We start from the raw sequence: 26231 nt of genomic DNA, 5'->3' as shown, positions 1-26231 counted from the left end.
AATTTGTGTAATACGTTATGAACATCATGTATTTTATTTTCGTATTGTTTTCCTTTTGTTAGCTATTTTTTATTAGTCACCATGCCACGTTCTCATATGTAATTATTCATTTTCTATGTCAATCCTGGATTACACGTGTTTTCCACCAAATTCGTTCGTCGAATTCGAATCACGTAGGCGGTCATGCACTTTCGACGGGATGTTTGACTTGCCGGTGGATACATATTTCAATCGTCGTGACCGAAAGAGCTAGCGACCGGGAAGCGAGGTGGTTGTTTGCCAGTGACCAAAATTTAATATTCATCCAATCAGGGGGTAAACCCACTGCGCCAGAGGGTGCCACCTCTATCTCTACCCTCTCTAGACTTCCTCTCGTGCTTCCTTTCTCGTGCTTCCTTTCCCTCTCTCGTTCTCTCTCGTTCTCTCTCTCTCTCTCTCTCTTTCTCTTTCTCTCTCTCTTTCTTTCTTTTTCTCTCTATTTCTTTCTTTCTCCTGCCTTTCCGCAAACCGTGTATTTGCCTTTCCGTAAGACTGCGTAGAAAAATTGTTCGCTGAAATGGAAACAACTGTGGAATCGTACCTACTTTCTTTTCGACTCTTCAAATGAAATTTCTAAAGAGATAGACTTTTTACTTTCGTTGTTCTTCAAAATTCATTCGTTCCGTTGGTCAAGACGAGAAAGAATGCGTGGACTTCACGACGAAGGATATCTCTTCTATTGGTCAGCATATATAGAGTGTAATTTAATTTGCATTATGTCGGTGGCGAGGTATACCCTTGTTTCGTAAGTATTGCGAAGCAAACTCGGTAACAAACCCGTGAATTCGTTCGATCAAACTTAATTAGCACCGAATTCCAGACATAATTAAATCCGACCGCCGTGCAATTTCATGTAGGTAGGCAGTCAGGCAGTCAGATCGTGAAAGGGAAGGAGAAGGGTGCTATGCTATTAAAGAAGGAAAAGGGAAAAAGAGAAAGCCGAAACTCTGTTTGTTCGAGGAGAAAGAGAGAGTTTCTGGAAGATCGAATGCTTAAATGGTCTCAAAAATTTCGTGTTCCATTTTTATACGAAAATTAACGGTGATGTTATATGCTTTCTCCTGTACTTACGTTTTAACGTCTTTCGTAAGAAGATTTTGTGTGTTTCCTGCAAAGAGGATGATAAACGTAGCCAATAACGCCGCAACATTCTAGCAGACCAGTAGAGGAGGAAAAGGGGGAGGATAAGCGAGGAATTCCTTGAATGCTTTCAGAGTTTAGAAGGTTGCCCCTCTGTTCTTAGCTGCACCCTTTCTCTCCCCAGGCGCTACATCGGTCCATATTCAGTCCACCCCTACGCATTAATTATAAGAAAACATTGTCCCATGGCTATCTATACTAGTAACGGTATGCTAGATTTAATTTTGTGCGTTTATCTCCCTCGCGTATCTGATTAGATATATTTTGAAATAGCAAAAACGATTAATGATACCTGTTAACTAAATTCTTCATACAGAATATCTCTCATAGTATAATATTATCGTAATCTTGAGAACATCTTGCGGCATGATTCTAATGACAAGTGTCTTTAATCACTGGAGTATTCGGTTGCAATTACTATGATGATGTTGTACAGCTTAGAGAAGACGTTCGAGGTAAATAAGAAACTTTCTTGAATGTAAGAAGAGAATATTTCATGAGACTTCCTATTTTTTAAAGATAAAATAGAGATAATTTAATATAATAAAAATAATCAATCCGACAAAAAGTAACGTTTGGGCATTTTGTTATCGTAAATTGTCAAGAAAAATAGAAAATATTGGACATCTTGTAGGAACATGGAAACTAAGTTTTGTGAAAAGAAAAGTTTGAAATTGGTAGAGCCGTTTCTTTTTTTTTTTCGTATCGTACAACGCGTTTCAGTAGGAGAGAAGATATTGACGTGGTCGAGTCATAATCTCTGTTTCTCCCTTCTAGAATTTCTACCACGTCCTTCCGTGGACTTTCCGTTTTCGAGTGTGATCAATGAACGGCGCAGATGCTGCTTCGGATGCTGTTTCAGAGTATTGCACACCTAATCGGCTACCCTGTCACTTTGACCGCATCCTAGGGACTAGAGCGGAGATCCCACGAGAGGATAGCCCATAAATCGAAAGTTGGATCCTCTCTCTCTCCTTCTCTCTCTCTCTCCCTCTCTTTCTCTCTCTCTCTCTCTCTCTTTCTCTCTCTCTCTCTCTCTCTCTTTGTCTTTCTCAAGGGCCAAACCTCCGAGCAATTCTTATCGATATATTCCTATATGGCATAAGATCGGTACATTATTTGCCTCTGGCGAATCTTCCTATGTTACTGGATGTAACATAGTTTATATAATATCTGAGTTCTACGAAAATACTTAGATACGAACGTTTTACTGTCTTCTTTAGATTGCAACATTACGATCAAATTTTTATCATTTCTGTATTATATTTGTTAAACTATATAAATACTAGATAAGAAACTAAAAGGATAAATTAAAAAGATAAACAGAAAAGCTTTCAATCTCTTCTCTATATTCGTTGAAAAAGAGCCATAAGGTCAGGTGACGCAGTGCCTATAGTGAAGGGTAGTGTGGGCTGACTATGGCAGAATCCACCTCCTGTCAAGTTTAAACCCGCTACGTGACTAAGTTGCAAGCGGCCTGCTAAGATGTCCTGCTAATTTATATGTTCGCGTTAACTTGCGGCACCCTCTCCTGTACACCGGCTCTCTCTACCTCTCTCACCCGCATCCCAGTCCCCCTTACATCCCGCAAAGAGAAGTCGAGAACGTGGGAGGTCGGGGTAACGGAGCTTGTCCGGAGGAAGCTTCTGCAAGGGAGGGCACGGAACGCATAAGTAATCGTTGTTATCATGCCCGGCAGATGCGCCGAAGATCTCTTACCTCTCGTGGTTCTCACTCTTTAACGTTGTACTCGCCATTTTTTCTCTCGTTATATTTTAAATTATTTTATAACCATTTTCGGACAATTCTTCCGCGATATTTGCTATGAATTGAAATATGATGTCAGAAAGTTTTTGTACAATTATTTTCAACATATTCAGAGAAATTAAAACGATCATAGTAAGAAGAGAGTAAGATATCGAAGGAAGAGTTTGCAATCGAATTGTTAAGATCTATAGAAGTCGCTTCGTTTGTGCGAGGGTCTTGTCAATGTTAAGACGCGACCCTTTTGCGTATCAAGAGGAGAGATCATCAAAGGAGCGGCATGCTTACCTGACGAAGTCAGGTTTAAGGATCCTGATGGCAGTCCTTAGCGAACTTTATGGTCGAACGTCGAGGAGGTCGAACCGCAGAAGCTTCCAGATTCGAGCCCTACGGGATCCTGATGAATCGTTTGGTATCTAGACCGCCTTTGAAGCGTTCTCCAGGCGACCATCTTTCATTAGGCTTAATCGGTCAGACCCCTCGATCTATTTTTCCTCCTTGGTGTATCCTTCATGAGTCCTTGAATGGCAACTATTAATTTTCGATTATCGATTAAACTAGTTTAATATTTCTCCTCTTAATGTTCTGATTTATTTACTTTAGCAAAGCGATAGTCGTATTTTGAGAGGGCAAACGAAATATCGATCGTCTCAGGATAGGAAGCACGTGGTGAAGCATGGCGTTCCAATTAGAAGCCCCTATGCTCCATACGTCCCTGGCGACTGCTTATACCAACTGCAGGAGGTGCCCACATGCTGAAGACGTATTCGCGCGTGAATATTTGCCTAAGTGATTGCTCGCCCTGAGACGGCCGCTGGCGGATCCGTCATCCACACAACCGGTCGACCATCTCCTTCTCTTTCTCTTTAGATCCTTCGTTGCACGTAGTACACAGACAACTTCTTACTTTGAGTTCTTGCAAGCTGGTGGACGCCTTTGGGAAACTTAGAACAGCCTTTTCCAGAAGCGTATACGAAAGACGGCATCGTTTTCTCTCTCTCTTCTTCTCTTTCTCTCTCTCTCTCTCTCTCTTTCTCTCCCTCTCTTTCTCTCTCTCTTCTTCTCTTTCTCTCTCTCTCTCTCTCTCTCTTTCTCTCCCTCTCTTTCTCTCTCTCTTCTTCTCTTTCTCTCTCTCTTCTTCTCTTTCTCTCTCTCTCTCTTGCTCTCCCTCTCTTTCTCTCTCTCTTTCTCTCTCTCCTTCTCTCTCTCTCTCTCTTTCTCTCTCTCTCTCTCTCTCTCTCTCTCTCTCTCTCTCTCTCTCTCTCTCTTTCTTGCTTCTTGTTTCTTTTTCCTTTATCCTTTTCTCCTTCGTGCTCACGTAACAACCCCCTGTCCTGACTCTTCCATCCGCTTCTGGAATGTCGTCAAACGTTTCCAGACACTCCCCCGAGTCCTTCCTCCTCCTTTCTGCTTCTTCTATGTGAGACGAGAATTACGTCACAGTTTATGCAGCTCGACGAAAACCACCAGGAAGTCAACATGGCGACATCAGAAACTCTTCTCTCGGGACTTCTAGGATTAGTCCTTTTGAGACGAGATAACACCAAAAAAGAAGGTACGAACAATCGAGAGAATATTAAAAATTTCTTTCACAGTTTGATAAAACACTAAGGATTATTCTCTTTGAGTCAGATTATGTTTTCTCTTTCAATATTTTCCAATAGTAGCTTTCTCTATAGAGAAAACTAGAAGGTGTGTGTGTGTGTGTGTGTGTGTGTGTGTGTGTGTGAGTGAGTGAGTGAGTGAGTGAGTGAGTGAGAGAGAGAGAGAGAGAGAGAAAAAGAGAGAGAAGGATATAACAAGTTTCCCCTTATCGAAAGATTCAGTGTTGATCAGTTGCACTCACCCTTTTGTTTTATCCTTCCACCTGCGAGGCTAGATTTCTTCGAGGCGAAAGCCATAGATCCAGTCTTTCGATGGAAAGTCCGGGGTAGAATTGTACGATTCGTAGACCCTTATCAAAACGAAGTCCCGCGGAAGCTCCAGTAGGTCCGGAGACTCTGAAGGTTGCAGTCGATTCTCCGTATTTCGCTGCTATTCTCTCTCTCTCTCTTACTCTGTTTCTTTTTCTTTTAATATAAATCATGTAAGCCACGGGGTGGCTCACCCTTATGTACGAATCGAGTTGGGCCCCGTATCCAGATCGTAGGGTAGCCTTTTCGTCCAAGCAAGCAAGGTCCACGCTTGAAATAAGAAGGGGCGCGCCATTCTCGACGAAGGCAAGATCAGTACATTACAGATAAAGCGAACAACTCGCCCGTCCGGGACTTTTTTAAGCCATAAATTTTGTCTTCCAAGACTGAGTGAACAAGGGAGAAAGAGAAGTGTTTGCCAAACTGGTTCCTTCCTTCCTTCCTAACTCAATTGCTACGACATGGTGATCTATGGTGGTCGGGGAGAGCCACGAAATCACGAATCCGTGTCCTCGTGGCCCCGATTTCTACCACTCGAAAAGATCCATCTCTTTACCGACTCAGCGACTTTTGGAAAATTTTTTGATTTTCGAACATTGATGTTCCAATAACTTCCCAATTTATATCACTAACGTAAAGAAAGTTTCTTTAGTGAAAATAAGAATTTTTCGAGGCCACGTGATATTTTATTTTGCAATTAAAAAGTTCATTTCGTGCACCAGGTTATAACGAGAATCCCAAGATTGTATCGATCCAGTTTGCCCTGGATATTAAACCTCTAATACACATTTAATTAATATTTTTTCCTAAATTACGACTACCTAGCCCAGTGCCGTTTATCCAAATCCTGTGGATTAAAAGATATATAGAGGTGGCTGCGTTATAAGAAGCAGGATTAGATCCTTATTGTACGAATAACTTTATGTTACGATTCTATGTTCATTGAATGTCTTGAAAAATGTGCAAGATATTTTATTTCATTTATTCGTTCATTTAAATCAAAGATATTAATCGTTTTACAGGAAAATCCTTGTCGACGAAAAATCTGTCACGTTACGAAAAAGAAGTAGAAAAGCTAGAAAAGAAGAAAAGGATAGAGAAAAAGAGAGAAACAGAGATATCAGGCGATCCTCGAACGAAAAGATCTAATGACTGGGAATCCTCTTTATGGTTTACAAGAAGTTTGACCCCTCGTGTTTCGTCGTGAAGGGAAGAAGAAAGGACTAAAGGACTACCTCCGCTTCGACACTGGTGTCCTTGCTTCTGTTCTCTCGAAGGGTGAGACTCCCTCCCTTTTTTAAGCCATAAATTGTTCATGGCAGGACCTCCACGCTAAGGTGGCCCGAGACAAGAGAAAAACCTTCTCGGAATCGCGTAATGTATTTAACTCAAGTACTCCATCCAGATTAATAGCAGAAATATTGTTCTAGATGGAAGCTGGCGTTTCTCGGTTCACTAAATCGTGACAAACCTTTCAAATAATATCGAATTAAAAGAAATGCATAGCTAGTTGTCGAGGAAGAGAGCACAAAGTATTCCTTCACGGTTATTAGATTTTATTCCTTGATTGTTTAGACGATGTAAAGAATTAAAGAAACAATGAGAGCAAAGTAAGTAAGTACTAGTTTTTGATCTTTCGTTGTGATACTTTGTGTAGGTATACGTAGATACACGTATCTTCCATTTCCATCAGACATAATTGCATGTCTGAAAACGGATCCGTAGCTAGGCAGAGGGTGGTCGGGCAGGCAGGTAACAGGTAGGCATCATACAGTCGAGCAGGATGTATAACGTAACTTGATAGCTAATTATCTGCCGACGTTGCGCAGGAGCATAGAAAGGTTAGAGAACATACAAGTGTTTCTTCGTATTAGCTTAATATTTTCTCAGAGTCCTTTTCCTAGTTTCCATGATGCATTGCATTTCGTCCTCGAACTTTTGCTTAGGGAACTTCTCCGTCTGTTGGAATCATTCAATAGAGTATATGTACTTATAGGAGAACCTTAGCGACTTAGTTTTAGCTCATGTTTCCCATAAAGTATCTTCTCGTAAATAAATATCATTAATTCGTCTATTGCTAATTTCTTGAAAGATAGTAACGATTTTAATTATTACGAACACATAATACTTTTTGGTTATACATTTTTGAATGATCACATTTCGTCGAATGAAAAAATGTATGAAGGAAATAGCCCGAAGTCTTAAGGTCTTCGGAATGTCGTTCTCGTTCTCAAAGGAATTCGAAAAGTCGGAAGTTTGTGGAACGTTCGCGAGAAACTTTTTTTTTTCTTTCCTCCTAGTGATCTTTTTCTCTCTTCGTTTTAGGCGCTTTATCGTACCCACGTCCGATATTCCGTCGATGGAATCTACCACCCTGAGGAACGCTGAGTGTGAAAAGTTAAAATCGCATCAGAGAGCCATTATTGTACCGTCGGTGACACTCGCCACCCCACAAAAGTTAAACAATTTGTGAGGCCTTACGTCGGCGATGTCATGCTTTCTCTCTCCTTCTCCCTTTTCTCTCCCATTTCTCTCTCTCTCTCTCTCTTTCACTCTCTCTCTCTCTTTCACTCTCTCTCTCTCTCTCTCTCTCTCTCTCTCTCTCTCTCTCTCTCTCTCTCTCTCTCTCTCTCTCTCTGTCTTTCTCTCTTGTCGTTCTTTCTTGTCAGACCGTGCTGAATCTGCGCGAGCACACGTGTCGCCACCGGCGGCCCTGTCCTAAAACTTTCGCCCAAGAGCGAAGAGCTATTTGTCCTTCTCCTTGACATAAGCTTTGAAGAAGATCGAGATGCTGCCAGTCAGCTTGTTAATGATCGAGGTATCAACGAGCGAGTATAGCACAAATTAAATATTCATTATCGATAACTTGCAAACACTGGATTGAAAGTCAAGAAATTTGTGTACAACAGCCTGAGATTTTCTTCAGTTTAATCGACGAAGTATCTTCGTTGTCTATTATGAAAGAGAGAGAGAGAGAGAGAGAGAGAGAGAGAGAGAGAGAGAGAGAGAGAGAGAGAGAGCGAGAAAATTCAGGCAAAGCAGGAACTATATGGAGAAAGCTTCCCTCTATCGGGAATTACTTAAACCGGCTTTACGACTACCGGAAACTACCTCACCCGTTGAGGGGATTCCGATGCATTACCGTATTAGTCGCCGCGCTTAGAAAGGGTTCGTGGAAATGCAAAGTAGATTATAGACAGGGCCCATTTTAATCCTTTTCAACCTACATCCCTTTTCCACCTTTTTTGCTTGCATTTCGTAAAATCTATTATACTGCGTATGCGAGTTCGTTATATGTGTTCTATATATTTTCGACTTTTCTTTTTGTTTCTTCTTTTTTTTTTTTATATTTCAACCTTAGCTTAGAGGGATTTATATTATTTGTCATTTCTTCATACAATCGTTTAATAATTTCTTTGAGTCGATTCAGCACAGCCTCGTTGGCCCTTGGTTTTCCTAGTTGTAAGCGCTCACGTCGATATCACCAGATTTCGGTTGGTTTCGTCGCACGTCGTTCGCGGAAATCGTAAAAGTTTCACGGGACACGATGAATTATTCTTGCCAAGAAGACGCAAAATTGCGGAAAACTTTCCTACAACGCGCGCGAGGTTAAACGTGTTCCTCTGCTTTTATGTATATATGTGAGCGCGCGCATGTCTATGTATATAAGGTGAGTGTGGGGGTTGCCGTAGGACGAAGGGGTAACGCATATTCGATCGCAAAATGAATGCGGGAAGGCTCGGGATCATCGAGAGGGTTGAAGGGAATTTTAGAAGTGGAAAGAGGAGAGAAAAAAAGAAGAAGTAGAAAGTGAAGGGTTAAAGAGCTAAGCAAGTCGTTTTGCGGTATTAGAATAAAAACAAACTTTGAAATATAATTTTATTTTTACGGTTTTATGTGCTTTTTAAAATTATTGTTTTTAATATAAATTACATTCTACCAGCTATATATATATATATATATATATATATATATATATATATATATATATATATATAGTTAGTAGTATAGCATAGTAGATAAAATTCATGGAATATATAGATAATAAAGACGAAGTGATTCAATTATGTTAATTTGTTTGCATTTCCCTCAGAAAGTAATATAAAGCATAACTGAAATGAAATTGAAAATCGTAATTGAATGTTTATTTTGAAATTATACATATTGATTTTTGTACGTAACATGCTCTTCAATCGATTTTTCGTTAACCTGTGAAAAGATCGCTGAACGAAGATCCAGATGATTCATGAAGCGAAGAAGGATCGTTTGGCTGATCCTTTAAAATTCACCCTTGGACATTGCGAGCGACGTCGTAACGAAAGGAGGTATAAGAAACTCGCCTTCCTTCGACATTTCTCTCGACGCATAATAATTCGGTTCCGTTCGGATCGGCCGTTCGGTATCGACATCAAGTTCAATATCACTTAGTTTTACGGTGGCAATTATCATTTTACGATCGGCCCTGTATTCTTAGGGCTTTATTACCGACCCTCGGCATTCGCCGCGAAGCGTTAACACTCGTAAGAGCCATAATAACTACCGAAAGAAATACCCCTTTCCTTGAGGGTAAGCTTAGGTGGAGCTGGTGAAGAGAATGAAAGAACGCAAAACGATAAATGCAGTTTTGTAGTTCAACGGAGATTGTTCACTCGAAAGAACATCTTCCTTTTAACGACGTATTTGCCTTCTCATTTCATTTTTCATTGTTACTTCTATTGTCCATCTATTATGTAGACGTTCATTGATGAGGCTTCGATATTATCGTAGACATGTTTAAAATTTTATATTTTCGTGAATTATTTTCAGAGTATTTTCGGTATTTCTTTGCGAAATGAGTTTGGCTTGTTGAAGCGTTAAGGAATTTGACGTTAGATTTTGAAAAGGAGGAGAAAAAGGTAAAGGGACTCTCCACGGCAATGGATTTCACTCAAATTTCTTTTTCTTCGCACGCTCGGGATTCAATGTGTAATGGAAAATTTAGGACTGCCTAGGACGATAAATTTGCGGCTGTCCACTCGAATATTTTCCGTGTTTTAGGTGCCCGGGGAGCCAGGGACTATCTTGACCGTCGCGTTCCCGATGGAGACGTCCCATTGCCCTTGCATATTCACAAATCATTCGCAGATAGGGCTACAGCGAATCCCTTCCCTATGGAATACCGTCTCGTTTGCTCCTTGCCTTTTTCCTCCTCGTCGTTGCTTCGAAACGTGCTTACGTTTTGTTGGTCCGTGCGATTTCATATATATATATATATACATATATATATATATATACATATATATATATACATATATATATATACATATATATATACATATATATATATATATATATACATATATATATACATATATATATATATACATATATATATATATATATATATATATATATATGCGCGCAAAGTTGAAATCGTACGTTCGATGTCTCTCCTATCTTCTCCTATTTGGTAAACATATCTCGTAAATATTGATTTAGGTGAAGGATACTGAGATTCTTTTTTTCCAGAAATTCTCTCTATCTCTATCTCTATCTCTATATATATGCATACATACATACACTCTCCCTCTCTCTCTCTCTCTATATATATATATATATATATATATATATATATATATTGTGTGTATACATATGTGTGTATAAATAATTTGTATATATATATATATAGTATACATACACGCACATCATGTTAATAGCGTCAGATCGCCGATTGAATCTTTGATTGCGACTGTTTGAACTTCTATTGTACAAAATGACGTTAGCTGTCATGCAAACTAGAGCTAACTGTTCGTACGTAGATATGCCAGGGAACAGTCAATACGTTACACACTGTGACATCGTGGACGTTGGCATGAACCCAACAGAAACGACGGTCCGTTCCCATGTGGCAGACCAATAATAGAAGTTTGCAGAACCTGTCAAACTTTTCAAAGAGATACCAGTCAAATTTCTGCTATGCGATACGACAAATACGGAATAAATTAAAATAAATTCGAATAGAAGTAATGTAAAAGTAAAAGCCGTCCTTTCTCTTTAATCATTTACTCATATATGTAGTACGTATATATATAAATACACATATACGTGCAACAACACCGAAAAAAGTTCCTGTTGGGAGACGATACAAACAATCCAGCTATGTTTTTTGTTTTCTTTCGCCATTTGTTTAGAACTCTTTTGACGAATCGACGAACGGCGAGCAAAAAATTGCCAGGGAGGATAACTTGCCACTTAAAAGCTCTGAGATGAGCTGTCTTATCGATATCACGACTTTTCCCTTCTCGTCGTTGTCTGTTCGTTGTAAAAAAGTCGACGACCATTTCCATTTCCTTTGTTTTTGATATTTCTTAATGTACCATGGTCAATGGAAAGAGTCAAAGGAAAGCAGTAGTCGCTTCTTTTTTTTTTTTATTTCTTTCCTCTTTCTCCTCCTTTTCCTCTTTGGTATTCTCAAAGAGATGCCTTGTGACGGAGACACAGAGTTTTGGCTCGTTTCAATATTATAACTTAATTCAATATCGTGATAATCGAGTTAATTAGTTGTCTACGAATTCAGTTCATACGAGGACCGGAGTTAAATTCATTGGAACAAGTTGACTAGCTGAGCATATAAAATATATAGTCAAGTTTATAATTAATAACAAGTCGGATATCGAACAACTTCAGATTTTCTTTGCAGCTAATAATATAAGAAATAGATTGTGGAAATATTTTGACCTGCGGAAATATTTTTTATATGAGAGTATATGAACAATTGTCAACAAAGAAATTTTTTTATTAATGTATCTTATTGGTGAATGGATTCGTAACCATAATTATCGAGGAAGGGTATTTTCGTTGAAAATCCCGTTATTCTCGTCGAAGTTTTTCTTCTTTCCCTGATCTGTCCCGGTCGGCTAATTCCCAACTTACACCCTTCCATCTATCAGCCCTCTCTCACATCTCGTGAAATGTAATTAAAATTGCAAATCCGAGTTAACCAGTATACTCGGTACAGTATATTCTGTCTCTTTTTCTTCTTCAAAAGGCTTTTCATGGAGTACGCATTTGGGATACAAACAAATTTGTTTATTTTTATTTGGCATTCATAGCGCTCGGGAAGAGGAGATTGCCGGCCACCGACGACGTTAGTAAGAGAGGAAAACTGAGATGAAAGAAAAAGCACAGAAAATGACGAAGGAGACAGAAGAGGATTCAGAGACTGAGAAAAAGACAGGAGGAAAGAGAATGCGTGCTAGAGAAAGAGAGAGAGAGAGAGAGAGAGAGGGGGGGAGAACTTGGAAAAAGTTGCTTTCGCCCGTCACGAGGCGGTTCATTAGGTATTGTAATCCGCGCCGGTTCCGCCTCTAATGAAGATAATGGTATTAAAGCATTTGGCAGGTACCAAACGGAGTGCACAAAGCCGATCGTTAATTCGATTAGGACAATATCGAAAGAAAAGAAAAAAGAAAGGAAAGAAAAAGTCTTAGCGAGGTTCAGCTAGTAAATTCAGTATTTGTCTATTAATGACACTCAATGTTTTAGGGTATTTTCTTTCGGATTCCTTTTTCTTTACGAACGAATTTAATGGCAATGACTAACTATTTATAAAGTTATAAAGAATAAGAAAAGTCTTATTGAGTACCGGTAGTCGGTCAAAGGACTTATGATCGAAACTTCTCTTCATGAGACTTACTATCAGTTCTTTTTGTTACCTTATCGAGAAGGTAAATCGTTAAGAAAAGTCCTCTCGTAGACTGATCGTATGGTAAAGGTTCATTCATTATTGTAGCTCACACAAGGGACAGTTATTAGCAATACAAAACACTCTAGAGATTTCGTCAGTCGAGACTAAATGGTTTTTTAATTATTCCGCATTTCGTTTTCGGAACGATCACTACCGTGCAATCAGCTATATTCATGTATGCTAAACTATACAATCAGGATTGCGTCGGTGAAAGTTAATGCAGATTGTCAAGAGAAGCTACTATTGGTGATTTCGCAGTAGTCGTCTTTGTTTAAACAACAGTAGAGTTCCTTCGAACGTTCGATTGATATTTCCATACTTAGGTTGGACGTACTTTTCAAAGGATTTTCATTGAACAATGCATATGATTCGTTGACTTTCCCGGTCAGGAGAAAAGGCATTGTCGTATTATTATATATTCGAGCACTTACATACTATTCTAAATAAACGTAGTCTTTCATGATGGACAGTGGAAGGCGTTTCGAAGCTAGTCTGTTTAAACGACAAAGCGTTAATGGAAAGCTCGATATTACGAGGGTGGTTACCTTAGGTACCAGATGCGAGCTGAACGAAGAGGCAGACCTCTATGTATCTTAGAAAGTAAACAAGTTGGCGGTCACCCAGTAAATATAAGATTTAATAAAATATACGGCATTGTTCGACCGTTACGTTGTGTACTATTCCTTTATCAACTATTCCTTCGTCATCAAGCGACCTTAATTCTCCTTGAACTCTTAGCAATTATAGTGGCTTCAATATCGTTTGTTGCTTTTCAAATTACCTCAAATGCTACGATCATTGTTATTCCTTCAAATTTATCAATTCAATATTGATATTGATCTATTATTTTAATACTTATTCATTTTTTCTATTCACCTTTATACTATCTAAAGTTGTAATGATTCTTTTTCTCCTCGACTTTTGAGTTTCCTGCTACTCATCTAAAGACTTTTAGTACGTATCGCCTGAGGTCTGGCGACTTTTACCATCTGCAACATTTCGAGGCTGGATGTAAAATGTGAAATAAGATAGAGAGAGAGAGAGAAAGAGAGAAAGAGAAAGAGAAAGAGAAAGAGAGAGAGAGAGAGAAAAGAGAAAGAGAGACAGACAGAGAGACAGAGAGAGAGAGAGAGAGAGAGAGAGAGAGAAAGAGAGAGACAGAGAATACCCCTCGCTAACGTTTTAACGTTCCCGATGTGGTCGAAGGGTAACTGAACACGAGTGGAAAGGCGCTTGGTCGAAGGGTGAACGAGACGAGAGGTGGTCGAGAAAAGACCAAGGTGCTTCCTCGTAGGTGGTGGTGTAGCCCGAGGGACCTCAAAAGGTGGAAGGGAAGAAGGGGTGGTGGAATGGTTGGCCCAGAGCGAAATGAAGCATTCCTTTACGAGGGCTCTTACTGCTCGTAAAGTCGACTTTATGATGATAATTACAGGAGAGCGTAGTAAATCTGGTTGCCGGACGGCCTTTCTCGACGACTGCAAGGCTGCTTTCTCTTACGGTTGCCCACTGCGTCCTTCCGGGATACGCATACGCGTAAACGGCTGCGTTCTTCGACTCTCGTAACGTGCTACCGTGCGGAGAGCTGGAAATAACGCTTCCGTGTTAACCAGACCTGCTTCGGGCATCTGTATATAGACCTTGGTATTACCAACCTGGGATTCCTGGGTCAGAACATGTACGCTGCTCAAAGCTCTTATTAGAATCACCATTGAGATTCCGTGGATTCGATATACCCTTTCGTCTGGAATTCTCATGTGTGTGTTTGTATGTGTGTGTGTGTATACTATGCTTTCTTCTTCTTCTCTGCTTCCTTTATTAATACGACTGTGATTATTAAAAACATAGTATTTTTATCATTGATGTTTTAAAAATTTCGCTGACTTCTTAGGTCTATCTTAAGAAGCAGTTAACAGTTGGTGCAATCAAGCAGATCATGAAGTTGTTAGAAGAATCCGACTGCGGGGATCGGTAAAGTCGCATGAGGATGCCCTTAAGTGCCCTAAGGAGACTGCTTTTCGTTCCAACCCCACTGATCTGGCACCCTTACGTTCACGACCTGGTGTATGAGCAGCGAACGAGGGTGACTACTCGGGGATAAAGTCGTTCGGACATAAGCATCGGCGTTTCTTAAGACTACCCTTCGCTCGTGGACATAGCTGTGCCGATCGGTATAGAGTAAGATTTACGTACCTATCTTGACAGCCTACTAAACATCGATTCGAGAAAGCAAATTTATAGCGATTGGGAATGCGTACCGTCGAGTTCTTCCACGATGTTTCAGGTTCTAATTATATCTATCTACGCTTTCTATCATCTTCGAGTAACAAAGTTTTATTGCCAATTCGATTGGATAGTTAATTTTTAATTGCTTCGTCATTGATGTGACCGTTGTGCACGATAATAAAGAAACGATGACGATGCGTAAACTTATTTAAAGAGTAGTAAACACTATTTACTTTACGTTTTGATATGATACCGACAATTTTGTTCTCATCTTAACGATCATTACAGACACAGTTGAGTTATATGGAATGTTACAGGAAACGTCGTGCGAGTCGTTAAAGAGCCACGCGTGAATTTCAGTACTCATTATCCTTTCTGAATACGAGGACGGTTCTCTATTCGAGTCTATCATATTTGAATTAAACTTTCGTGACAAACATCGTTAACGAAATTTAATATACTATTTTCCTCATAATTCAAACTAATTGTAAGTTGGCATTTAATTCTGTTGAAGTATTTTTATACCAACTATAGACATGTCATAAAAAAGATGTTTTATAATACCATAGCAATAAATCATTGATCTTCTGCAAAATGTAATTTCTCATTCTCGAAGTATCTGATTTTAATAAGCCGAATAATTTAAAAGTTAAAATTTGTAGATATCAATGCAGACTATTTTACGTGTTCGCATAGAGCCGTTCCTCCGTTTCCAGCAATCCCACTTTCCCACTTCGTTTCCATATCGAATTACATACGAAGAAAAGTTTTGGGTCTGACTTAGAGGGACGAGGCACAAGTTTGATGTGGATACGGATATGGAATCCAATATCTCCTCCTACTTCGTTTCCTCCACTTTTTCACAACGTTCGTCTCAACGAGAACGTCCTTCTGATGCTTTTTTCAGGTGACAGAGCTTTCGACCTTAGCTTTAATCTCGTGATTGTCCGATGTTCAAAGCGACAGGACGAATTTTACATCTGTATTTTTGTATCCCACGAGAGTTATCGTATTTTTAACAATTTTTTGCAAGCGGCAATCAATCAAATTTCTCTGTACGTTAAGTTTTCCAATTTAATTCCATTTAGGGTGATAGCGAGGGCTCTTTCAATCGGTGGTAGGTCGTCAAAGTTTAGCTAGGATCGGCTCTCTACGCGCAGAGTGTCCGAGTAACCGGCCGAGAGTTAATTTGTCAATATTACTAATCATGCGCACCGTAATCAAATAAATCGACCAAGTTCTGCGACGGTCCGTGCAGAATCAATTTGCTCCTCCTGACCTTCCAGTCGCTCGGTTTGCGCGAGAAATTGGCTGTCCCGAATATGCCGTCCAACACCGCTCCAGTCATCTGGAAACACGATACAAACTCTCCATAAATATAGTAACTTTCGAGGAAGTTATTGTCCTGTTCGTAACGACCACAACGAACATTCGATTTTTTTCGTGCGTACTAGGATCAATGTAAGCATTTTTCATTAAAAACATGAAAATAAAAATAAAATTTATTCTGATTATGTATATTATCATTTTTGTTGAGGAGTCGAATCAGAAATCACGAATTAGAATCTGTTTATATTATATTATATATAATATAAACAGATATATATATATATATGAAATAAGAAAGAAGAAAGAAAGGAAGATAGACACAAGTAAACCAAAAAAATGATGGTATATTTGTAATTCCGATTAGACAAGCGTCGAAATACTCAGCCGGTAGAAGACTGAACTTACTTTCTCGAAACTTAGGCGCAGAGTGCGGCACTTTTGATTTGCCACGTTTCGATAGTCTCGACGGGGTGGTAAAGGGACTGCCATCCTTGTTCGCAAGAAAAATGTATCTGAAGCTAGTAACACACTGGTGTAAGTTTTGTATATGACATCGAGATGCGATTTATTTTTGTTAAATTCATATTTTATTATTAAAATAGAAATATGTATTTAAAAATATAATTTAATTTACGTTCTTAAAAGCAATAGACTGTCAATAATAATTATTGTTTCATGATTTAAAATTTCTATTTTTGATAGTTTAAACGTTTATTGATGAAAAGGATCAGTATAATGATAATTAAATTCTGATATTTTATATGTTTTTGATGTTATATAAGTATTTTTCTATTGTAATGTGTTGCGTTTTTCTTTTTAGAATAGATGGGAATTCTTTATGGAACGTTATTTTAAAACACGTAAATCTTATCTATCTATCTCTGTTTCTCTCTCTCTCTCTCTCTTTCTCTCTCTCTTTCTCTCTCTCTCTCTCTCTCTTTCTCTCTCTCTCTCTCTCTATATATATATATATATATATATATATATATATATATATATGTATATATATATATATATGTATATATATATATGTATATATATATATATATGTATATATATATATGTATATATATATATATATATATTTACTTTTTCAGTTTCTCTTTGCAATGTATATGTACGTACTATGTAACTTCCTTTCTCTTTCTCTCTTTCTCATGAATAGTATTGCGATAAATTCGATTAAAACTTCTGTGGTTCTCTGTGGTTACCATACGTAGGTGGAACGAAGAGAGGAGGAAAGTAACAGGAAAAGGACAAGGAACAAGAAATGGAGGAAAATCCGGTAAACAGTTGTCATTGGAATCGATAATCATGACTTGGCTCGAAATATCGCTACGAATTTAGTCTTTCTTAATCTGAAAAATTCGATTAAGTCCATTTCTTGATTCCAGAGTAGTTTCCATATAATTTATGTTAATCCTAATTTTGATAAGGTCGTAAACGAACGACTTCCTTTTGTTAACCTTTTTTCCAAGTACTTTGCTTAATTATATTTCGTGCAGGTGGTAAACTTTTTTGTACTATTCTTAATTACTTCCCTAATCCTCGTTCGGGACAGACTCGATGAGGAAGCAGCCTCCAGTAACCTGGAGGTTCATAACTCATCTTCAGTGGCAACTGAAAAAAAGTGTAGGGCTTTTCTAGGCGGAGTAAGTGGGAGGAAAAGGAGGAGTAGAAGGTAAGAGAGAAAGAGAGAAAGAGGGAGGAGGGTTTACTGTTGGAGGAGCAAGCCGCTTGCTCCTGTGGCACATACTTGAGAAAGTTTTGGAGCTATGGCAGGATAGCGGACGTAGCAGGGAGTGCGAAACAGTTTGAAGTGCTTGCTAAATGTTGCGGAAAATAATGACTGATGGTCGTTGCACCCTATGCGGCCTGGCTCCTGCCTCTTGCTTCTACTACCGTGGTTCTTGGATACAATCGACACCCCCTTCTTTCGATCGCGAACACCATATTATGTTTTCTATTTATTTGTATTTACTAAAATGCACAACATTGTCTTTGAATGCAATTCTATTTTTTTTTTTAATCTTAGAGTTCAGCGTAGAGTACTCATAGAGCAGCAGATAAATTTTCTAAATCAAAAAAACATTGAATCACTTTGACATCTAGCGTTGTTCTCAGGTTCTCTTGGCCATCTGAAATCACTTATGAAATAGTCGGCTGCCAGACGAAGGTGTTGGGGTTATTGTTATGGCAGCAAATGCGCATCGCCAGAACGGAGTTCAAAACGGAGGCGTATTGTGAGAGAGTTGGGGGTATTGTCGACCCTTCCAATATATCATCGTGCCAAGACACCAACTTCAGCCAATAATCCCTAAACATACTTAGACCGGCCGAATGCCACCGACGAGAGCATCGTAATCTTTTGAGCTAACTCTCTCTGGAAGAAATAAGATAAAAGTATCTTGCTTATTTCTCAAAATAATCGAGAACAAATCGAAATTTAGAATTTTTTCTTTGGATTGTGTACGTAGATCTACCGGATTAGGGGGAAGAGAGTGGAGACTTCGAAAATACATATATTATTCGAGTTTTCGAAGATTTCTGCAACTTAAGACGAAGCATGGTCGTCATAATATTGAAGAGTATGAATGGTCCTGGAGAAAAGAAAATAGAATCGTTACACGGTCCGTGTTTTCTTGAGTTTTGGTGGCTATCCAAAATTTCTCGACAGAATATACTATAAGGAAAGTATGACGACGACTGGTCATATAGTCAGGCAAATCGTACGTCAAAAAGCATTCGGAGAAACGAATCCGATTTCTTTATCCGTAAGTTTTAACTTGGTGAATTTCGATATCGACGGCGATGGCGATAAAGATAACATAATGCTGGTGGTGGACTTGGTGGTAGTAGTGTGATAATAGCTTACAACTTCCAGTTTTCGCGGACACTCTGCACACGTGCATGTACATATGTACTTCTCTACATGAGCTTGCACGAGCCGCACACGAAGAAGTACGCGCTTCTGCCGGAACATTTCTCGAGTAGGTAACTACTTGTTGTTTACGAGAAAGTAACTTTCCTGCGAACGAATCGTCTTACGCGAGAACTTTCTAGAATGTGTGCTCTTCGAAGTTAATGCTCCAGTAACGCTGATGTCTGGAACGACATATTCACGGACTCTTTATCCTTCCGTATATCGTCTAATAATTTTTTGAAATATACAGAATACAAGATCGAAAAATAACTTTCTTTAAAATATCGAAAGTTACGGAAAAAAAAGTCAGCGTTATATAGAAGCATATATGATCATCTGATAGAAATTTTCTTACGATATTGTTGCAACTATCTTACAATCATGTAATACATTGAGATCAGAATTCCAACGGTGTACAGAGCCTGTAAAGGCAATACGCGCAAACCGAGTCCTCGCCATTATATATAAGTTTACCGACTCATAAACTTTGTTTGAGGTCGTTAAAACATGTTTAAATTCTCTGCTCAAGAGTTACCACCAACTTCGTAATCACTTAAGGAAGCTTCAGTCGGTCGATTTACCGACACACATTTCTCGATCTCCTTTTTAATGATCTCATTCTGACCGATCTTAAAATCCTTTTCGTATCCAATAGAACTGATATCAAGGCACCTTTCTTTAACTACCCTCTCATAGTGGTACCAAGAGTTGTTATCGAATAAAAAGGGAGAGAGAGAGAGAGAGAGAGAGGAAGAGAGAGAGAGAGAGAGAGAGAGAGAGAGAAAGAAAGAGAGAGAGAGAGAGAGAGAAAGAGAGAGAGAGAGAGAGAGAGAGAGAGGGAAGAAAAGATGTTAAGGGCATCAGTGAAGCGTCCAGTTTCTATAGGTGCTAAGAATTAGATCGTTTTAAGAGGGTGGCATAGGTGAACGCGTAGGTGGCATGAATGGAGGTGGAAGTGGTAGATCGAGGTCAGTACGTTTTTCGCCTGCGCGTTACCGTGCGCATTACGGCCCTGTACAAGGTGGGTCGAGAGGACGGTGGGCGTCGGCGTCCTCAGTGCGCCGGCCGGGTTTCGAACCTCGAATCCACGATTGGGCTTCCAGCGTGATACCAGGAACGCCCAAGACCCGCCAAAACCCTCCGGATGGTATATGCGTGGGCGTCAGATACGCCTCCATACCTCTCTCCTCGTCTTCTTCTTATTTCTCCTCGTCATCCTTGTCATCCTCCTTTTCTTCTTTTTTTCACTCTCTCCCCTACTTCAACTTTTCCTTTTTTCTCGTTGCTAAGCCACGCAGGATGCGACTAGTTTCTTCCATGATATACACCTGCGTATCGTGTGATGGGATTTTACTGAAAAGGTAGTTTCTTTTCTCATCACGTGGTTTGGGAACTTTCCATTTTTTTGAGGGGAAAGTATTTAAATACTTTATTTTTGTCGCTGTGATTGTTGTATGCGGATTATTAGGACGAAGTCATCGTTAAATTTTAAAAAGAAATGTAGGCTTTTCAATTCTCTTAAAGTCTTTAGCGATTTCAAGATCGATTCTCTGAATGAAATTCTGAGATTTCATATGGGGATGTTAAGATCAGTATCGTAAAGACTGCTCAATTTGTTTGCCAATCACTTACAGCAGCTCGTATACGTTCATCCATCCAACTTCGGTCCCTTGTATCCGACGTTGAAACGTATGAACAGATTCGGTCTTTATGTGTATTTAGCTAGGAACTCATAAAATCGAATAGGTCGAAGTTCGTCCGATAAAATGAGTATTTTCCCGATCGTAGATACTTACGTATCTACCGAGATAATTCCAACTTCGATCGATTACGTCGAACGAAATTTTTGTCTAATTCATCCGTACATTTGGAAAAGCAAAGGACCAACTCTTTAAATCATATGTAATAATTAACTGATATACTCGGTGAATTATTTTAAGTAATCAGTTGGAATGAATACAGTAAAGATTATCTAATATTGCGTATCGATGTTATTTACAGACATTTCCGATCACTTTGATGTACAAACGAAAGGACGAGGAGGATAAAGGAGGTAGTGATGGAAGTAGAAGAGGAGAAGGGGGTCGGTAAAAGGTCGTCTCTCGACGGACGCAAAAGCCGTTAATGTCGAACGATAGAGAAAACGAGAGAGAGAGAGAGAGAGAGAGAGAGAGAGAGGGAGAGGGAGAGGGAGAGAGAGTGAGAAAGAGACTGACTCGAGGAAGGTTCTCCCTTCGGTAAACCGAGTTACGCGACTCGGAGAACCCTTTGCTTCTTTCCGGATCTAATTAGGAGCCCTTTGGAGCGCTGTAATGTGCCTTTAATCCAGTGGAGGCATCGACCGTAGACCAGCTCGCTCCTTCTCTGTTACGGTTGTTGGTACCTCCGACGACCGACTCTGTTGGTCCTCGAGGATCGCAAAGTCCTCGAGGGCGGAATCGGTATCGACTAACGATCCCCAGAGGTGTACGATATAACGGATTAATCGTCGTCAGGTTGGATGCCTTGGTAGATGGCTTGATCAACGAGCCGTAAGAACATGTGACATGTGATAAATATCGAGAAAGTTTAACGTAGAATCTCGTTTTCTCGATTAAATGGCAGCTTTTATAGATGGTTAAATGTGCTTGACGACATTTGGGATTAGTATGTTTTACTGGAGAAAAGTTAATAAAAATAACGTACTACTTATTTTTATTTTTGTCATTTTTCTTCAATAAATCATTGATATGGAAAGAGTTGGTTTTAATATAGTAAGATCCTGTTTGTGAAAGATGGTTTTAAGGAAACTCCAATGATCCTCTCGCCATAGTTTCTGACGCCCGTCTCGATTTAAGGACAATTTAACAGCTCGGACGCATAGTTTTATTGACTTATTTGTTTGCGTGGTTTTTAAACGACTTGTTTTCGTTGAATCCAATAGTCGTATACGCGGAGACACTTCTTTACTCGCTAGAGATATTCTCTCAATTTCTCCATCCGGATTTCTCTCGGATTTCAAGAAATTCCGAGTCATTTATCGTTCGAAGAAAGAGAAATAACGATCGTTTTGAAGATATGTGAATCGGATGAAATTATAAAAATTGTAGATTGTTCGTTTATTTTCGATCATTGAGTTTGAAAAAGCAAAACTATATATAATTTAATAAGATAATTTTTCAACAACGTTTGATTAAAAGTTGTAGTAAGAGAGTCGCCAATCGTTTAATAAAATCCGCATCGTTCGAATGAGCGAGAAAGAAAGAAGAGACAGAAACTATACCCCCTCGAGACGTATAACAGGCTTAGAGGGGAACCGAGTAACTCCGTTTAACCCTCTCGCACGTTGGAGAAATGTGCACCACACGAGTTAAAAGACGACCGAGCTTGAGTGCCTTGCCGTGTTGGTGCCGTAGGGGATGTGGTCACCCTCTCGGACCTTTCGTTCGACGACAATTAGCCTCCCACTCGGGAATTACTATCTCCTTTCGTCTCTGAAAACGTCTCTGATGATGTTTTCTGGGGGTTGGATGAAAGAAGTAAGAGATCGAATGGTCAATCCTGTCGCGTTTTTACTTAGAAAGCTTCGAAGTTCGACGTAAAAAAATCATTTCGTTGACTTTGAACTAGCAATAAGTTCGATTGTGATACCAGCAAAAGCACCCTTTAAACGTGTACGATCTCTGTCGATGAGATTTCCAAGAAGAAAAGTTTCAAAGAAGAGGAAAAGCGAATATCGATACAATCTGGAAGAAGAATACTTTGATCCTGCATCGAAATGTAGGATGAGATACGATGAGCTCGTAAACCACTGGGGCTGTCGTACTCGTGGAAGACGAAACGCGTAAAATGTTTTATAGCGCGGCGGGGGTCAACAGAGTGGAAAAAGTACAACCGTAGGAGACACGCGGCGCTGGTACTTTCAAAATTTCATTCGGAATTTCAAGAAAAATAGTTCTCACTGATGGCTCTACGGAAGTCTTGCGATGATGATAGTGAAAGGGAAGGGTCTGTTTTAGGAGACTATCAGACTAGATGCGGATTGAATGATAAGTTGAAATAACTCAGAGAAATTTTGCTTGTAAAAGGATGAAAAAATTGGTGCAGCGTATAGCAAAGGTTCTTCAACAAGGATTATATCTTTCAAAACTTACTTTTACCTTTTTTCACCGAGAATCTGTGTATTTCATCGAAAAAGCTTCATGGTTAGATTAGTCATTTCGCGAAATCGTTCGATGAAAGTTAACTTTCGAATCGTCTGGAAGTTGAGCAAAGTTGGTAAAACGTTGGCATGTATTTTGGAAACTCAACGTACACCGGAAGTGCAGGAGTAAGAGGAGGAAAGATTGGGATCGCGGTACTTCAGAAATTGGTGTTTCGCAAATGAGAGATGAAAAGGGAATAGCAGTAGGAAAGAAATATTCAGAATTTAGCGCGGTTATTTCACGGTCGCCAACGGCACGCGGATGAAAGTGTTTCGAACAAAGTTTTAACCGTGTCTAATGGCGAAACTTGGTGAACTCGTCCGAAGTTCGACCGTCGGTAAGTTCGGTCGCGGACGGAGCAACGAGAGAACATAAGGGGTGACAATGATGTGGAGGAGTGGGACGCAAGGACTTCATCGTAAAAAATATTTTAACGGTAGACCACATCGAAAGTTCCTCTTTTCGCCTGGTCGACTATCAGTCTTTCTTAGTTATTTGGCACAATCCTCTTTCACTCGGCTACTTTTCTTTCTCTTTTGCCTTTCTCTTGCGAACCTTGACCTAGACACGTCTTGATTTTGACCTTGCTTTGTCAAACGACCTTGACGACTGCCCACTGAGACTAGTGTGCGGATCGATAATAAAGTTTTCTCTTTTCCAAGGCTAGAAGTCTCTTTAACAATTGAATCCAAGATCGTGAGTACTCTTACTTCAAGAACTTCAGGGAAAACTGAATGGTAGCTTAATCATTCGGTTTCTTTGATACAAAGAATCAATGATTCGTAGTAGCCTTAACAGTGGCATGTTCATTAGGAGAGTCCAGGTTTACGTTGGCATGGAGATGTTGCTTGCGGCTTTGGTCTAGAAAGAGAACGGTATGGAAGACCGTCGACATTAGAGAAAGCCGCGGTAGGCGATGGTGGGAAGAGTTCCATGCACCTTCGGCACTTCCTCTTCGTCGAGATTTCGTATATTCCTAGGTGGTAGTAGTGATGCAGCGTACAACAGTACCTCCGTTGAACTTGCTGTTTAGCCCGGTTCCGCGTCGGTGCCAGGCAGAAGAGAAGGGAGAAGAGAAGAGTATAGAAACAGACCGATGCTGGTAGTGGTGGTGGTAGTGGTGGTAGCGGTACATAGCAATGGTTAGTGCCTTGGCCAAGTAAGTTTCGCGTTATAGTCAATGGAATAAAATGGTTTCTACCGGTTGGTGGGAGCCAAGCTGTTCGCTCACGTTGCTCCAGAGCAACGTTAGCCTCGGGCGTTTCTACCGCGAGTAGTCCGTGCAAAGCCCCAGGAACAACTCTGTTGGAGTGTACGGAGAGAAGCAGAGAAGGGTTGGCAGCGTCCTAGAAACACAGGAACATCATTGGGAGAACAGCCCCGTCCCAAGGCACAGCTCTCTATATTTCAGTGGTACGAATGAGCGAGCAATTAACTTAGTCCTCCGTTTTGTCTTCTGTTCTTATCGCGAAGTCTCCAAAAGATGTAAACATAGAGGACTAAGAATCTTATCGTTTAGAACTTTTTCTTTCACTTTTGTTTATTCATTGAGAAAGAGCTAATTTTATGAAGTTATAATTTAAAAAGTCCTTTTAATCAGTCAGGAAAGAACAATGACGATAATTCTCTACTTATCCATGAGCACGTACGACATCGAAGAAGATTGAAAAATATGAAGGACTCGCATGTATAGGGATAGAGTTTTGAACGGCTTGTGGCCATACGCAGATATAGGTAGTATCCGTGTAGATCGGTCACGTACGTGTTGTATCTCAGAGAGGGCGTAGGTCCCCATGCTGGCCATATATCAGTGACGAACAGACAGATGGAAGGAACATCATGCTTTACTCTCTCTCTCTCTCTCTCTCTCTCTCTCTCTCTCTCTCTTACCTTCCTTCATCCTTCTCCCACTTCTCTCTCTTCTCCTATCTTTCTCTATTCTCTTTCATCGTACGTTCGTCTTCCTTTTACTCTCGAGGTTCCACCGAGCTGCCTGTCGTACCACTGCCGTCTGTTCGTAGTCAGCTTAGAGGGGCAGAAAGAGGAAAGCTGGGGAGAGAGAGAAAGAGAGAGTAAGAGAGAGTGAGTGAGAGGACAGGAGAGAGAGAGGGAAGAAGGATGGATAGGAGAGAGAGAGGGAAGAAGGATGGACAGGAGAGAGAGAGGGAAGAAGGATGGACAGGAGAGAGAGAGAGAGAGAGAGAGAGAGAGAGAGAGAGAGCGAGCGAGAGAGAGAGTAAGAGAGAGTGAGTGAGAGGGCAGGAGAGAGAGAGAGGGAAGAAGGATGGGCAGGAGAGAGAGAGAGAGAGAGAGAGAGAGAGAAATAAAGAGAAGGGGAGTTCACTCGCTGGAAGTGTCGCTAACTATTTTACGTAACTTCGCCGACAGTTTGGCTCGCGTTGACCACGTACGTCCGGGTTCACGCTCTCACGGGACTGACCAAGCGCGAGGAGGGAAACGGTAGGGGGTGGTTTGCCAAGGGTGGAAGAGCCTCGAGATGGAAAGGAAGAAGCGAGCGAATCGAACGTTGTTGGGGTAGTTTCACCACGATGTCCCAAGATATGCATACGTGACGGATACACGGACTGAAAACGTGATCATTGAACTCTCGAAATATCCTTCTCTTTTCTCGAGAGTTATTGAGCTCTCTCAACCCCTAGATATCGATGAGCTAGGATTTCATATTTTTCTTTACGTTCATTTTCGTTCAACGTGATGGAACAATCCTTATATTTTCTTTTGATTAAGTATCTTTAAATCATCGTTTGAGAATGGCAGAAGTTCCGAAAAACGATAATGTTCTTATAAGATATCGAAATTGCACCTTCGAGAACAATCGAGGAGGATTGTCGTGAGAAGGTATAGTTTTCGAGCAGTAGTAATTCGTGGCTAATAAAAATGGTTCTATCGACGTATGGCGGTCATAACGAAACGTTAATGACCATCGATTACATCCTCGCAATTACCGCGATAAATCGCGTGTACAATGC

General features: G+C 40.0%; 1 protein-coding gene and 1 long non-coding RNA gene across 14 annotated transcripts in view; both read left to right on the top strand.

The window, feature by feature from the left end:
- LOC124951653 (mucin-5AC-like) overlaps positions 1-26231 on the top strand; it is a 244314-nt gene that overhangs the window by 27002 nt on the left and 191081 nt on the right. The window lies entirely within an intron of this gene.
- On the top strand, positions 4200-7450 carry LOC124951818. The gene is made up of 3 exons (XR_007101726.1): positions 4200-4498; positions 5879-6134; positions 6287-7450. It is a non-coding gene; the product is annotated as an uncharacterized LOC124951818 (long non-coding RNA).

The sequence above is a fragment of the Vespa velutina genome, chromosome 1, assembly GCF_912470025.1.
Source record: "Vespa velutina chromosome 1, iVesVel2.1, whole genome shotgun sequence".
Taxonomy (NCBI): Eukaryota; Metazoa; Arthropoda; class Insecta; order Hymenoptera; family Vespidae; genus Vespa; species Vespa velutina.
Note: the sequence above shows the minus strand (reverse complement) of the source record. Positions and strands in the feature narration are given on the sequence as shown.